At 44.0% G+C, this 15,571-nt stretch overlaps 1 protein-coding gene across 3 annotated transcripts in view; it reads right to left on the bottom strand.

Annotated features, from left to right (window-relative positions):
• The window catches only part of LOC117229120 (lachesin), a 593,951-nt gene that overhangs the window by 308,057 nt on the left and 270,323 nt on the right, over nucleotides 1-15,571 (bottom strand). The window contains exon 3 of one of the 3 annotated variants that reach the window (XM_033485305.2): nucleotides 8,129-8,246. The exons of the other annotated variants lie outside the window; for them this stretch is intronic. The gene's annotated coding sequence lies outside the window, so the exon portion shown is untranslated. The remainder of the gene's footprint in view (nucleotides 1-8,128; nucleotides 8,247-15,571) is intronic. 3 annotated transcript variants of the gene reach the window in all.

Here is a 15,571-nt window from a genome sequence, read left to right as displayed (position 1 = left end):
TATGAGATGTCTGCGTTAACTGACACGATTCAACTCGGTCAAAACAATAACGATTAGAAAAGATAAAATAATGCATTATCACATTTACGATTAAATCGTATCAGGTGGTGAATAAGAAACTATTAGCTAGATCGATTTTTGTATTCGATCTATATGTTGAAATTCAACAAGTATTACAGGGTAATTAAAAGTTATTAAAATTAAAGGTTATTAAGCAAATAATTAAGATTATTTCACATCAAACTAAAGGGGGTTTTCGCTTTTCAATATAACAGAGAGACAAGTTCGTCCGTAATCTTTGTTTCAATTGTGTCTCTAACTGGGGGTGAAATAGCAAAATTAATCAACCGAGAGTGATGCAATAAAATATCGAACGGATCATTATTTACATACCATTTGCGACATCCAACAAATAACGATAATAAGCTCTTACGAGCAAGCCTGTAGATTAGATCTTGTGTGTTCAATAAATATACTTTTACCTAAAAAAAACTCTGCCTTTAATTATTTTCAAGCAAATAATCAACGGTGTTAGCACGGGGTTTAATCGTCAACAGCTTCGAGCTGCCTTTTTTCTCCGGAGAAGCCTAACCGGCCCGTGTAAGTTTCGGCCCCGTGTTTCTCGGCAGAGGAGTCGGAGCAAAAGGGCGAAGCGACGCGACAAGGATCATCTCGCCGGTCTAAGCGGGACAAAAGTTTTTCCTCGCAAGACGTAATTAATAATCCTGAATGCGCGCGCGTTACGCAGAGACGCGACACAATGGTAACACCGAGCTATTCTCGGCACGAACATAATGGAAGGGTCCCCAGAAAACACGGGGCGAGTGTCACCCCGGCCGTCCGTCCTCCGTGCACGCCCACGCCCGCGCACAAACACGCCGGCGTGTTTCCAACGCGAGCGGGCCGAGGCGGGCCAGGCCGTTGCGGGCCGCTGCGGCACACTGGCACGCTTTTACGCAAATTGCCGCGCAATATTCGCACTAGCTTTAAACCAAATTCATAACGCTGGACAAACTGCGTCCTCGAAGTATTAAGGCATTAAAGTAATTGTTTGCAGTCGCGGATAATACGAGTGAACCGGACGCGGAACGCGAATAATTAATTAATGCGCCGGCCTGAATAACGACGTCGCGATATTCTTGCGAGAGCGGACTCTCCTCCTTGTTCTTCGCCCTCCGCTTCGCCTCGCTCCGCGCCCAGTCCCCGTTCCCGCACCCTCTCGTTAACCCTTTTCCGCGCCGTTGATCCCGGCGCGGGGGCGGAGAACTCCGAGAAAGTCTCTCTCTCTCTACTCCCGGCGGGGCCGGATCGCTGGTAAATTGTTGCGCAATAAATTGCGCCGGAATAGTGTTCCGCGAAAGCGGCGGCGTTATGGGATTTAATTAAAATGCTGATAAAAACCGGCCGGCTCCGTTTAAACGGCCCACGCTCGCGCGATGCGCGGAACTCGCGAGAACGCCCCGCGATCGCGACGCGGATTTCGTCCCTTCGCTCCGGCGCGATCTCTCGAGGGCGTGAGCCCGAATTCGTCCTTGTCCGGTTGTATCACGGTTAGACGGTTTATCTGTTCTCAACTGCAGAATTATTCCAGGCACAGCTTGAGATATCCCTTTTTTTTATTTTATTGGAGTTCGATGCGAATGATGCACGGATTGCATCATCGATTGTATTCGCTCGACAACGTTCATGCGCGGGAAGTGGTCGGAAATTAACAACAGCAGCGGAACAATAACCTGCGATAAAGCTAACATCGAGTCGGTGTTTTGCGATATTTTATTCTTCGTCTTAACACGCACACGAAACACAGCTGTTTCGTATTGGTTTATGAAAGCGACAATAAGACATTTATTCTGAGTTTGAACAAATGTTATTGTAACATTTGTCGTAAGTAATATATAAATTGAATAAGTAACTCATAAATTTAAAAAATTAGTGACCCGTCATTTTGACGGGTTCTATGGATCTAGTGTTAAATAAGTGAGTAATCGACGAAGAAACAACACCACCGCGTTTGTACATGCTTTGGCTAGCACTGTTCGATTTTATCTTTTCTAAATATCTCGATTTCGAAATCTTATCTTTCGTTCGTTCCCTTTCTTTGCATACATCTGTTCCTTGTAAACTGTCTATCTTTTCTCTATTCCTCCACCGAATCCTATCCCTTATCCGCTTTCTTTCCATCTCTTGCCCATTCTTCTGCCTACCTTTTTTCATGTGTAGTTTAGCATCGTAACGTTTTTTTTATTTGGTGCAATGCGAAGAATATGTGTCGCAACAATTAGTGCGATTAGGTTTTCTTATTCCGTATATACCATCATAGAATTAAATTGATACAGTAAATTCTCCCCAATTTTTTATCAGCTTGTAAACAAAAATGGACAATTTGGGAAGAACTAATACGATTATTCGAGCCTCGCGGCTCGTTTTTACAGTCGCAAAGACGAGTCATCTACGTCAGCCCTAAGCGAGTCATTTCGGCCGCGAGCCACGCGAGCCCCACTACCGATTCCTCTCTCTCTCCCCACTACTTGGGTTTTGTAAACACTACTACTACTGCGCGTCGCAAGCGACGGTGCCGCCGGAGTGACGACGAGGGACGACTGGAGATGCGTAGTGGGGACACGTCACGCAGCACGTAAGAGGGGGAAAGAGCCACGTTTGGCTCACGAGACGCGTCTCGCTCAGACCTGACCTTGTCAGAATGTTTAGCTGAAGGAAAAGAGGGCAGGGAGAATTTACTGTACACGCGCGTATATTTCCATTGCGCGAGTGCAGTAACTCTGCATTGTCTTCCCCTACCCTCGACCCTTTGATTGCTACGCTAGAACATCACGAAATTCCCTAAAATTGAAATATTTTATTTAGTCAAATTTAGATAAATTAAAATCGACAAGTCAAGTTTCTGCTGCATTTAGGTGTGGCGGACGCTCGATTAATTTCTCTTCGATTCTCCTCCCGGTTCTACGCAACGACTTGGATCGCACCTGTGGCGTGAATCTAGTCGTAACACTGTTTAAGGGATGCGAAAGATGACACCAGATTAGAATCCGTCCGGTCGCCTCGAACGAAATGATTCCGCGAGCGATAAGCATCGCGAACGGTACGTTTCGAGATCGGTACCCACGGGGAATTAGGGGCGGGGGAGAACATGGGAGTGAGAAAGCCGGATGTGAAGGCGCGATATTCTGGCGGGACGCGGGATCTCCGTGCCTCGGACGAGATAACGCGAAATGGAGAAAGGCGGATGAGTCTGTTAGCGATGAAAATAATAGCGGCGAGAGTGTCGAGGTGGGGTCGAACCGGGGGTGTCCGGGAGTGGTGCTCGAAGAGGGTGAGAAGGAGCGAGCTTGGGCAAAAGAGACAGAGAGAGAGAGAGAGAATGCAAGTCGGTGCGAAAGAGATAGAGAGAGAGAGAGAGAATGTGAGCCGCTGCTAAGACAGAAAGAGAGAGAGAGTGAGAGTGAGAGAATGCGAGCCGGTGCGAAAGAGAGAGAGTGAGAGAGAGAATGCGAGCCGATGCAAAAGAGAGACAGAGAGAGAGTGAAAGAGAGAGAGAGAGAGAATGCGAGCCGGTGTGAAAGTGAGAGAGAGAGGGAGAGAGAATGCGAGTCGGTGTGAAAGTGTGAGAGAGAGAGAGGGAGAGAGGATGCGAGCCGATGCGAAAAAGACACAGAGAAAGAGAGAGAGAGAGAGAGAGAGAAAGAGAGAATGCGAGCCGATGCGAAAAAGACATAGAGAAAGAGAGAGAGAGAGAGAGAGAGAGAGAGAGAGACAACGCCTGGTGCCGGGAAAAGTGCAAGAGCCGGGACTCTTCCGGCGAAAAGAGTGCGAGGGTGGCGGAGGGGGTGACGGGGGTGGATCGGCCCGTTGCGCTGGCACGTTGAAAGCCGAGGAATAAGTTGGGGTGATAAATCGGCGAGTCTCGCGAAAAGCGAGAACACGACTGCTCTACGTGTACGAAACGAGCCGAGGACCGGCACCCTACCGAGAGTTGGCGGGGATGAGAACGGGGTGGGAACAGGGTGGGAAAGGCTCCTCGCGCCGAGCACGGAAACGGTTACTGCCGGAGGAAGCTGGAACGGGGTTCGACGGAATGCGAACCTTTTCCGGTCAACGTCTTCACGTCCTCGCTCTCCGCACCGGTCGGCCAGGAGGTGACTAACAAATTCGTCGAGGTAACCGTGTTTACGTGCAGAGTCCCGCACACGGTCGGGGATGACAGAAAATTGCTGGGGAGAAGGTATTTCTGGTACGGGGAAGTTGGAACGCTGTTTCCTGCGGTAGTCGGTTTAGTGGCCAGAAATAGAATGGCGGTCTTCCTTGGAAGAAGTTGTATCGTTTTAAAAATTGAACGCAGCTGTCATCCCGGTCTCGCGGCTATAGAATCGAACGGGAGAAAGCTATATACGGGCTATTTTTGTAGCGGCAGGAAGAATCTTGGCAAGTACTTCTGGATCGTTAGCGATGCAAAACGCGTTTCAGCGGATGCCATGAAATATTCGAATGCGAATCTCGAATTAAGGGTCTGCGTTTACATTTCCGACCTTCCGAGATATCGCGGGTTCGATGTTATACGGTAAATTCTCCCCAATCGTTCCTTAGTTTGTAAACAAAAATGGACAATTTGGGACGATCCTTTGCAGTTCGTTTTTCTAGTTGTTGGCAATCGGTGACTATAAAAACGAGTCGCAAAGGGTCGAATAATCGTATCTCCTCTTCCCAAATTGTGCATTTCTGTTCACGAGCTGATGGACAATTGTAGAGCATTTATTGTACCTGTTTATACCGTACTTGTTAGGTCGTTCGGATAATCGCCAACAAGACAGACCGTTATTTTAATGAAACAATCAACGGAGACCACAGTGATACAGTAAATTCTCTCTAATTGACGCTCGGATTCTGCACGAAAATGGACAATTTGGGAAGAGGAGATACGATTATTCGAGCCTTGCGGTTCGTTATTTACAGTTATGACAATCGATAATTATAAAAAGGAGTCGCAAGGCTCGAATAATCGTATCTCCTCTTCCCAAATTGTCTATTTTTGTGTACAATCTGATATGTCGCAGCGGAACAAAATCATCGAGAAGAACAATAAAAACAACTTCCTCGCGAAAAATGTATTACAGTAGGTTGTAGATTTTAGATTTTCACTGCTGAGAACGGTAGAGAGGAAGAATGAAAGATAACAAAACGTGTGACACGAGGTAGATATGTGCAAGGTAGACGAATTGTAAACAAAGTCTATGGCTGGAAGGCTGAAATAAAGATACGTAAAGTAAGAACGAACTACGGCCTGTCGCGGAACGCTACGACGCGGGATATCACGTCTGTGACCTTATACGAACAGTATCGGCGCACTTGCCGTATTTTAACGAGTCCGAACGTTATGAAAATTTCTAGTAACAACTTATTGAGCGTAGATGTTGTTCTACCCTTTAAAATTGGAATAAAATTCTAATCTCTCGTCATCGATATTTAAGCATTCAAGTAAATTTAGGCACACGATAAGCATCAATTTTCTTTCCCTTCTAAGAAATTGTTGTAATCGAAGAATCTCTAATCACAGTAACTGCGAAGAAAATGGGATGTCAAGGGGTTAAGGTCGACTGCTGGCGCAATATTTGCAACCAGTGTAAGCTAGAGCGATCGAAAAAGACTGTAGAATCATATTACACTGTCAACCAAAGGGATGGTCACTGGCGCAAGTTAAACGCGCGCTTGGCACCGACAGATATCGTCACCTAGTCCCGAGCCTATTAATGATTAATAATCGCAGTGGGATAGAAAAATGGGATATCAAGGGGTTAAGGTCGATTGCTGGTGCAATATTTGTAACCAGTGTAAGCTAGAGCGATCGAAAAAGACTGTAGAATCATATTACACTGTCAACCAAAGGGATGGTCACTGGCGCAAGATAAACGCGCGCTCGGCACCAACAGATATCGTCACTTAGTCCCGAGCCTATTAATGATTAATAATCGCAGTGGGATAGAAAAATGGGATATCAAGGGGTTAAGGTCGACTGCTGGCGCAATATGTACAACAGTGTACGCTAGAGCGATCGAAAAAGACTGTAGAGAATCATATTACGCTGTTAACCGAAGGGATGGTCACTGACGCAGGTTAAACGCGCGCTTGGCACCGACAGATATCGTCACTTAGTCCCGAGCCTAATAATGATTAATAATCGCAGTGGGATAGAAAAATGGGATATCAAGGGGTTAAGGTCGACTGCTGGCGCAATATTTGCAACCAGTGTAAGCTAGAGCGATCGAAAAAGACTGTAGAATCATATTACACTGTCAACCAAAGGGATGGTCACTGGCGCAGGTTAAACGCGCGCTCGGCACCGACAGATATCGTCACCTAGTCCCGAGCCTATTAATGATTAATAATCGCAGTGGGATAGAAAAATGGGATATCAAGGGGTTAAGGTCGACTGCTGGCGCAATATGTACAACAGTGTACGCTAGAGCGATCGAAAAAGACTGTAGAGAATCATATTACACTGTTAACCGAAGGAATGGTCACTGGCGCAGGTTAAACGCGCGCTCGGCACCGACAGAAACCGCTACCTAGTCCCGAGCCTATTAATGATTAATAGCGACTTCCATCTTGGCAAAGTATTTCGCAAATGGAGTCGTGAAACATACCCTTCGTCGGGGGCGAAGTCTCCGGGGAGCTGCTCGAGGGTTCGGGATCGTGCTTTACGGCCCCCCAACGGCGCCGGAACTTCCAAAAAATGCAAATTAATGTAATGTGTTTGGGGTCTGCCGAGAGTGAGCACGGTTTATATCGCGCGCGGTTCTCGGGTCGTTCGTTCGTGACCTGCGAAGTGATGGAATCGTCGCCAGCCCCGGGCAGAAGCGAACCGACGAAACCGCGTTCTACAAACTGTTTCTCATCGATATCGGAAGTACCGCTAATCAATTCGATATTTTCTTCTCGCTCAAATATTTTCAACCCGCACGACCGCGATCTTAGCTTCCCATCTAGTTCGCGGTATAATTAATGCAAACATCGTTTCACAATTTTGAACCGCGAAAACGGAAGTGTGCATGATTCAATCTCCCTATACATAGCTTCGCGGAGCGAAGAAAACTCGGGAAAGCAGACTAATGGCTGTGAATATTCGAACTACCGACTGAATAATCTAACGTTTCAATAATCTCGCGGAGTTCGAACATTAGGATATCTCGGGCAAATAAAAACCTCTGCCCAGAAATTATATGTTTACATTATATTATATATTTATATTATATTATATTATATTATATTATATTATATTATATTATATTATATTATATTATATTATATTATATTATATTATATTATATTATATTATATTATATTATATTATATTATATTATATTATATTATATTATATTATATTATATTATATTATATTATATTATATTATATTATATTATATTATATTATATTATATTATATTATATTATATATTATATTATATTATTTATATTACATGTTTTATAGGTTTTCTGAAATGTAACTTCGTTGATTCCGAGATACCAGTACTCGTAGGCATATCTTTAAAACTGCAGTGTAAATTCTCCCCAATTTTCCTTCAGCTTGCACCTCGTTTTTATAATTGTTGACAACAGGCAATTAAAAAAATGAGCTGCGAGTCTCGAATCTTCTCGTATCTTCTCTTCCCGAATTGTCCATTTTTGTTTACAAGCTGAGGGAAAATTAGGGTGAATTTAACTGTATATTCCTCAAAGAAATGCAAAGAGAAATCGACACGTCCAAAGATTCACCTTTTGAACTCAACCCGAATTTAATTCACCGATCGGCGAATGTTCCCTGCGTTAAACGAATTCGAAGAATCTCGCGGACGGGACGCTGGGTCTTTCCCTTGCGTTCTTCGTTAAAAAATGATTAGAGACCTTAAAGAGGCCGCGCATCGCTCGAAGAGGTGTGGAAAGCAAACGAGGTTGTCTTCCAGAGGTCGGCGCCACTTAACGACTCGCCGGCCCGCGCTAATTAACCATGAATATTTGAGGCATCGCGGGCCGTCCGAGCTCGCCCGGCTCACGATTCTTCGAATCGAAAGTTCGCAAATATTTCAAGAGAGAAAGAGAGTGAGAGAGAGTAGCCTCACCCCTGCAGAATCTCCGTTATTCCTGACCAGTCGACGAAGATACGTTCTCCTCCGAGGCTCTTGATACTTCGCGTCGACAAGTAGGTCGACCCGGTAAGCATATTCCTTTGGTACTAACCTGCAACAGAATAATTAATTGTTTGTCAGGGGAGTCGGATTAATTTCATGCTATTAGGTTCAATCGTAACTAGACTGCGGATGTTTGCGCGCGCGCGCGCTCGCTGTGGAATTTCGGGGTAGAAGCGGACGTTTAGTTCATTTACGCTGGCCGCGGAACGATCTGCGCTTTGCAAAATTTTATTGGCGGCTAACCTGGACAGTGAATGGTCGCATAAGCTGCGTAGCATCGAATGATCGCTGTATTTAATCCCCCGAACGGTATTGTCGTGAACGAACTGTTTTACCGCCGAGTTCGTGCACACATTGCTGAACACGATTCTAGCATTTTTTCTAGCTTTTTTTGTTAACAGCGTACTGCAAGATTCAGCGAAAAAGAATAACTCCGTTTGGAAGAGAAATTTGAATATATATATATTTTTACACACAAATTTCTCTCTCTCTCTCTCTCTCTCTCTCTCTCTCTATATATATATATATATATATATATATATAGAGAGAGAGAGAGAGAGAGAGAGAGATAGAGAGAGAGATATTTGCGAAATATCTGTATAAAAGAATCACTGTATAAACTATTTATTTATTTATTTATTTATTTATTTATAATAAAAATAACACACACGGGTAAACACGCGCATATTTGCAACAACAGAAATAAAAGCACAAGTTACGACGAGTGGCGGAGAATCGGTGAATCAGGAAACAGTTTACAAAGTCTCCTTTTGAACCCGGCAACGCTGGATGCAAACGTATGAACCTTATCGCTATTATTATTTACGAAACGTACGCGTCCCGTGAAACGGGATCGATCGAAGCTAAATCTCGACGAGTGATGCGAGGAGGTTCCGAAGGACAGGGCTGACCTCGCGAAACGGGATGGAGCATTAAAGTTTGCATGCGTACTAACGGCTGGATTGATGGCGATGCGATAATGTGAAAAGGCGTTCGATAAGCATTACGTTTTCGTATAACGCGAGAAATGTTCTCCATCGGACGATTCGACCTGATCTCCGCTGTCTGGCATTTGTAGCCGTATCAATCTTCCTTAGCGGATCATTTACTGTTAACAATGCCAAACGGCTAAATTTCCGCATCTGGAACGATCTCATATTGTCTCTTTTTTGAATCGATAATGTGTATTGGGAACGTGGCGTGTTTTTCGGCAGGGTTATGAGAAAGAGAGAGATCGATAGATAGAAAAATAGATAAATAGAGAGATATAGGGATAAAGAGATATAAAGATATAGAGAAATAAAGAGATAAAGAGATAAAGAGATAAAGAGATAAAGAGATAAAGAGAGATAGGTAGAGAGAAAGATAGAGAAATAGAGAGATAGAGAGATTGAGAGATAGAGATATAGAGAAATAGAGAAATAGAGAAATAGAGATATAAAGAAATAGAGAGATAGAGAGATAGATAGAGAGATATAGAGATAAAGAGATAGAGATATAGAGAAATAGAGATATAGAGAAATAGAGAGAAATAGAGATATAGAGAAATAGAGATAGAAAGATAAAGAGAGATAGGTAGAGAGAAAGATAGAGATATAGAGAAATAGAGAGAAATAGAGATATAGAGAAATAGAGATAGAAAGATAAAGAGAGATAGGTAGAGAGAAAGATAGAGAGATAGAGAGATAGATAGAGAGATATATAGATAGATAGATAGATAGATAGATAGATAGATAGATAGATAGATAGATAGATAGATAGATAGAGAGAGAGAGAGAGAGAGAGAGAGAGATACATAGATAGATAGGTAGAGAGAGAGAGAGAGAGAAAGAGAGAGAGACATAGATAGATAGAGAGATGGAAAGATAGATAGATGAGTGAGAGAGAGAGAGAGAGAGAGAGAGAGACATAGATAGATAGAGAGATGGAAAGATAGATAGATGAGTGAGAGAGAGAGAGAGAGAGAGAGAGAGAGACATAGATAGATAGAGAGATGGAAAGATAGATAGATGAGTGAGAGAGAGAGAGAGAGAGAGAGAGAGAGAGAGAGAGAGAGAGAGAGAGAGAGAGAGCGGCGTCGAGGTTCGGTAACGAGTGAAGCGATTAGATTACGTAGCCGGGATATTTCTTAATTGGTGAAAAGGTCGCAGTAAATATCAGGCGAACGCCCAGGGCAAATTGGGGGACGATGCGAAACGGGCCCCCGGAACCGCGCGGTGCCTTCGTCGCTCTGCTGCCGACCGAAGTTATCGGGTAAGGATAAAATTAATTAGCTTAATTAGCGTCTTTGGGCGCGCCGTAATTCTCCTTCATTAACGGAGTAAACTATAATGCCCGTTCGCTATATACATATATATGTATATAGTATAAATATATATTAAATCTAGGAATTACATCTCGGGCCGTTTCGCAGCCCGGCTGCTACCGGAGGCCAGAAATACGAGACATTTTTCCTCTGGAATAATTTTTACAAAGACCAGACCAGACCAGCCCAGCGCCATACCAGCTTGCATCCCGGTGCATGCTGCCGCGCGCTATCTACCTTTCCGCGTAGCTTCTGCGGTCTGTGCCGGTGCACGCGCGCTTCTCATCAGCACGAAATACGAGACCTCAAAAACCGTGCCATCGGCTCCGCACCGGAGCTGAAAAATCCACGGAAAAATCGCGGGGGATATTCAAATTTCGACGTTGCCCTCGCACGTATCATCCCTCGCGCTATCTCTCCCCCCTCCCTCTGTCTCCCCCTCTCTCTCTCTCTCTCTCGCTCCCTCTCTCTTCATCTATCTCTATCTATCTATCTATCTATCTCTATGTCCCTCTCTCCGCCGCGTTTCATCTGGCGCCACACACCCCCGAATCTTCCCCATGTGAAAATTTACGTTAACGTTCCCGGAAGATCTGTTCGCCACGCGACCGCGATCATTATCCGGATCCCATGCGCGCGAATGCCCGTCGAATTTGTTGCGGACCACCCCAGCTACCTCCCCCGCGGCCCAGATAATCCTCCCTCTCCCCCGAATCGTCTGCTCCCAGCGATCTCTCCGTCAGAGATCTGTCGCGAAAGGGAAAACTTCGTGGCATGATTTATGAAGGGGGCGGAGTCGGGACGTCGCGACGATCGATGGCGGTCCGTCTAACGTCGTTGCTTGTTCGCGACGTTCGAGTTGACTGAAATGCATAGACTGTTGCCGAAAGTATGCAGCGATATCGACACGTTTCGTGTTTGTTGAGAGTATCGGCTCTGGGAACAGCGCCGAGAACGTATATCGTTTATATAACAGGCTTGTCTTATGTTAGATGTCTATTTTTAAAGTGATTCCGTGTTAGTGTACACCTAAGTGTTTGTAGCATGACACTCTATTTGAGAAATGAGGGAAATATTTTTCTATTTGAAATTGTAGATCACTGCGGTTCTGTTACACAGGGTGTCCCAAAAATGTCTCGCTAACCGGAAATGAGAAGTACCTGAGATCATTTGAAGTAACTTTTTCCTTAGCGAAAATGCAATTCGTGGCTTCGTTTACGAATTATTAACGGAAAACACTGACCAATGAGAGGCGAGCTCGCCTAGCGCTTGGCGGCCGAGCTAATGAGCGCACGAAGCCCAGTTTGGCTCGGCCGCCTTGCGCCAGCATATCTCATCTCTCATTGGTCACTCTTTTTCGTTAATAACTCGTGAACAAAGCCGTGGATTGCATTTTCGCCAAGGACAAACTTACTTCAAATTACCTCAGGAACCTCCCGTTCTCGGACCGCGAGGCATTTTTGGGACATCCTGTAGTTGAAATGTAATCTAATTCTGTTATAGTTGAAATTCAATGTTATTCCGTTACAGTTGAGATTCAATGTAATTCTATTATAGTTGAGATTCAACGTAATTCTATTATAATTCATATTCAATGTTATTTTGTTACAGTTAAAATATATATATACAATGTAATACTACTATAGTGAAAATTCAATGTAATTTTATTGTAGTTGAAATATAATGTAACTCTGTTATTGTTGAAATTCAATGTTATTCTCTTACAGTTGAAATTCAATGTAGCTCTATTATAGTGGAAATTCTATTATAGTTAAGATTCAATGTAATTCTATTACCGTTGCAATTCAATATAGTTCGATGAATTGCATTCAATTGTAATTCTATTGTAGCTGACATTCAATGGAATTCTATTATAGCTAACATTCGATGTAATTCTAATTTGACATCCAGTCGTTGTAATTCTATCTCGTGCTCGATGCGAGATTAGAATTATATTGCATTGTATAGAACTGGAAATCGTATTCAATCATTGCAGGAATAAATTTATATTGAATGCAAATTTTAAATGAATTATGTTACAATTGTTTAAATAACGTTATATTGCAATAACTTTATATATATATATATATAAAATAATAATAATAATAATAATAATAATTTTTGACAATATTGGCGAGGCCACCGGTGACAAAGTATCTCGCTCGCATAATCATCGACACGATTGCCCGTCGTTCGCAAGAATTCGCGGTGGAAAGGTCCGCGGACAGTTCGCGGTAATAATTTTCGATGAAATTTTCGTGTAGCGTCGTCGAACGCGTCGATCGAGGCTAAAAAGCCCTCGGAATTTCTGTCCCGGGCAGCAGCGGCTGGACATCGATTTATATCGACCGCTCGAAAAATCACGCGGCCCGACACCGGCGATGATCGCAGCATAAAAATCGCGCCTCGCGACCGACGATGGACAGATGAAAAATCGAGCAAGGGAAGACAAAACGATATCGCGACGGAACGAGTCGGTGCGGGACGGAGGGCGGGGGGAGGGGGAAGCGGAGGGCGACGGGAAATGTTTGACGAATGTCGACGAGGGTTGCATAGCCGAATTACGGGGGCCGCGGTGCAATCGTGGCCCGAGTGGATTTTTCTCACGTACGGCCGCCGCGCATACGCGTGTTGTCTCGATTTCGGAAGATTTATACGCGCGGCCTGGAAATGCCCGCCGAGGAACAGCCGAGCGATTTTCCAGCGCGGCGCGGCGCGGCGCGGCCTCGATTCCGCTAATATTATTTTCGCTACGCGAACTACAATAAAATCGTCTCGAGCCCCGCGGGAAATACACGCTCGCCCGATCTTCGCACCGTAAACAACTGCGAGCAAACTTTACGGATCCAACACCCGGGCCGATACTTCGATATTTACGGCGCGGGTAATATCGTTTCATCAAGCCCGCGTTCGCTTTGATTTTGATGCGCTCATATTCGACGTCTCCTCGCCCGAAACAGGCACTGTCTTCTCGCTCGATGGAGAGCAATATATATCTGGAAAAGACGCGAGCGCGGTGCTCTCTCCGAACAGTTCGTTTCGCGATTGTGGTTCGCATTCTTCCTCGTCGCATTCGATATTCTATTTTCGTGGATATCGTCGGCCAGAATTGTCGAGCCAGATTGTCGACATTTTTGCGCCATGGTTTCATTGTATCTTTAATAAACGATCGTAGCCTAAACACAGAGAAATGGACTTTACGTTGCCCATTAGGTTTAATCGAAATGCATGCGAATCTGACTGTTGTAAAAGTATTTAACTTTATATAGTTTATTTAGTTTAATAAAATATTTAACTTTATACACTTTAAATAATTATTTGGCGAAATTGTATTAGTTTATAAGTCCTCAATCTTTTCTATATTATTGGATATCTTATTAACAATGACCTTTTACAGGAAACATTTTGACTTAATTTAAATTTCATCGTTCGAAAACTATATAAAATCAAAATCTATTGCATTCGATACTATCACAATTGAACTAATGATTTAAAGTTTTGCTCAAAACCGCATAAAGTCTAAAATACCTAAATTAAATCCTTTATTGCTAAGGTTTTAAAAAGAATTTAAGAAAAATTAGCTGCTAATAGCTGCGATTAATAAAATAAATCTAATATATGTGCATAACGTATATATATACGTTATATATTGTGTATTAGATTTATTTTATCAATCGCAGCTGTCAGCAGCTAATTATTCTACTTCTCAATTCTCTCCTCCTTCTTGCATTTATTAAAGATTTAATGAAGCCATAATATCAAATTTCGTCAATCGGCCGACGATATCCAAGAAAAAGGTGTTTCGTTCCACTGCGAGGCGGTGGAAGTTAATTTTTTTAAATAGAACTATAAATATACCTTTTCAGTGGGTTTCCAGACAAATTCAAAGAGTTGCTATTTGACGCCATTCCACCTGCTAATTCATAAATTGGAACGATAATTGCCACGTTGAAGAGGATAAATTATGTGCGCAAAAGAAACCTTAATAAATTCGCGCCATTAAAAGTATGATAACTGATAATGAAAATTAAAATCGCTCTAATTTATGATTTCTTCCGTGCAATGACATCGAATCGCTGAATTCGTCTCGAAACCCACTGTTACACAAAAATGATACACACATTTTATTGTAGAGAGAAATACAACATAAAGAGGCAATACGTTCGTATTGCCGTTCACGTATCGAAAGAAATTGCTAGCGTTACATGATTTCTTGGAGACACATGTACCCCCAGCAGCCGCGTATACCAAACTATCGGGAAAGAGTACGCGTTGCAGGCGTCTCGCTGCAATTTCAAAGATCCTTCATGTTCGAGACGGACCGTGACAGTCGCGAAGTCGTTGCTACCGGCGGCGGAGAGAGGCAAAAGAGTTTTAAGGGCTTAATTATCCTCGGCGGTGTGGCGGCGCGCGATCCAAAAACTTGGCCCGAATTCTGGAAAAATGAGCGGCAAGGCGAACCCGCGAAATTGCCACTCTGTTAAGCGACAAAGAGCCGTTTAAGAGAAACAAGAAATTCCTGGTTTCAAAGCAGAATATCTCGTCGCGGACGACGACGCCGTCGGGCGAAAAGACTGTCGCAGTGCCGCGGCCGGGAGGAGTGCTGCGCGGCCGGGGCAGGGGGGGAGGGAGGGTGGTCGGTGAAAATAAAGAAAAGTATGAAGTGGATAATATGCATATGCATGGGAGAAAGGAGGAAAATAAGGAAATGGAAGAGAAACAAGGGCAAGGCTGACAGGCGGCGGAGAAACGACGAGGAAGCAGTGAAAAATGTTCCGCGAGCGGCGTCGAGGGGAGCGTATTTGAATTATGAGATTTAAATGTGCCGCAGACGTGGTTAGCATGGAGGAAGGTGTAGCTTGTCGCTGAACGGGTTCGCGAATCCGCCCCGTCCGCGGCGGCTCTCAATTTCGCAACGTTTTCTGGGCCCGTGCATACGGAGCGGCCGGCGCCCGGCGAAAAAAAGTGATCAAAAACGAGGAATGCCAACGCCAAAAGAATAACGACCGGGAGAAGGCCGACGGGATTCCGGTTTCGCGAGTCGGATGACCGTCGTAAATCCTGGACAG

Source organism: Megalopta genalis, chromosome 7 (genome assembly GCF_051020955.1).
Source record: "Megalopta genalis isolate 19385.01 chromosome 7, iyMegGena1_principal, whole genome shotgun sequence".
Classification (NCBI taxonomy): Eukaryota; Metazoa; Arthropoda; class Insecta; order Hymenoptera; family Halictidae; genus Megalopta; species Megalopta genalis.
Note: the sequence above shows the minus strand (reverse complement) of the source record. Positions and strands in the feature narration are given on the sequence as shown.